General features: G+C 39.1%; 1 protein-coding gene across 1 annotated transcript in view; it reads left to right on the top strand.

Moving 5' to 3' along the window:
- LOC101854190 (solute carrier organic anion transporter family member 2B1) overlaps positions 1 to 1,265 on the top strand; it is a gene marked incomplete in the record, with an annotated part of 16,424 nt that overhangs the window by 14,503 nt on the left and 656 nt on the right.

The following is a 1,265-nucleotide window of genomic DNA, read 5'->3' as shown; positions in this document are numbered from 1 at the left end:
GGGGGGGGCAATAGACAGATTTTGTGGAGTTTGCATAATATCCTCATGGAAGGGGAAAATGGGCTTTGCCACTGAAGCAAATGTCATCGAGATTCATGCTTTTCTAGACGATCGAGGTTCAAGACAACTGAGGAAGCACGAACACATTGCCATCCTCTGATCCATGTCAGCCTCACGAACAAGAAAAATCAAATGTGAGGTGTCCTGACTAATTAATGAGTTACTTCCCGGATTCAAGCCTTACGGAAATAGATACTTCCCACTTATTATAGGTGGAGTTTTTACAATTTATAAGTAGGAAATATCAAGAGATATGTTATACATAAGGAATAGGGCATCTATAGAAAATCTAATTTGATCTTAGAGTGTTGATTTTTGACCAATATCTCCCTTTGTGGATTGAGAGAAGTAACTCATTTTGTCAGCACGCTTCACAAATGGTACTGTCATTGGTGAAGACCTGCCTTGGGAATGCAGACCGTTGATGTGTAGAAAAATCCTAGCCGAAGATATCGTCTGTGGACAGACATTTCACTGGACTCGACTACTGAATTCTGCACTCTGGTGACGATTAAAGGATTGTGGATTATGCATGTTCGGCCTGAAGTGTTTTTTTTGTCAGGGGAATTTTTAGTTCTGATTCTCTATATATTCAAACTGACGGATCATCTCTAGCCATGACATCAAAGAAGGCCTTGGGGGCACTTTAGCTTTCTTTCCGTACCTTGAGCGAAACTTACGAAATGTCAGGGATGATGAACTTAAGGTGAGGTATTGTTGAATATTTTAAAAAACCTGTTTGCTTTTTTAAAAACTAAACTTAACCATGATCTCAGCAGGCAGAGGAAACTTGAAGAGAAACAATATCTGCAAATTTCTCTTGACTTGTTAGACTGCTGTAGCTTACAAAATGGCGCGATTGTTGCGACTTTTCGTGGCCGGCCCAATGTGAAACAGTGTGTCATGCTGCACAGATGGGAACAAGTCAAACAATGGGTTGTTTTCTAATGCGCTATCCAGAGCAAAGTCATTTGATAAAATTTAATAAAATGTATTTTAGACACATTCCTTTTGGCATCCACATGTTGTGTGAAAATTTGAAACACAAAGCTTCAGTGTAGAGGAAATAATTACAAAAAAAAGGTTTTAAAGTTTGGTCGGTTTTTTTTTTATTACCCTGTACTTGATAAAATGACCTTCTATAGGAAAGATCAATTAAACCACGGTAACTTGTTAGAATTGAGGAGGGTGGGAGAGAGGGGGGG

The sequence above is a fragment of the Aplysia californica genome, unplaced genomic scaffold (assembly GCF_000002075.1).
Source record: "Aplysia californica isolate F4 #8 unplaced genomic scaffold, AplCal3.0 scaffold00470, whole genome shotgun sequence".
Classification (NCBI taxonomy): Eukaryota; Metazoa; Mollusca; class Gastropoda; order Aplysiida; family Aplysiidae; genus Aplysia; species Aplysia californica.
The sequence above is the reverse complement of the archived record's forward strand: the minus strand, read 5'-3'. Positions and strand labels throughout refer to the sequence as shown.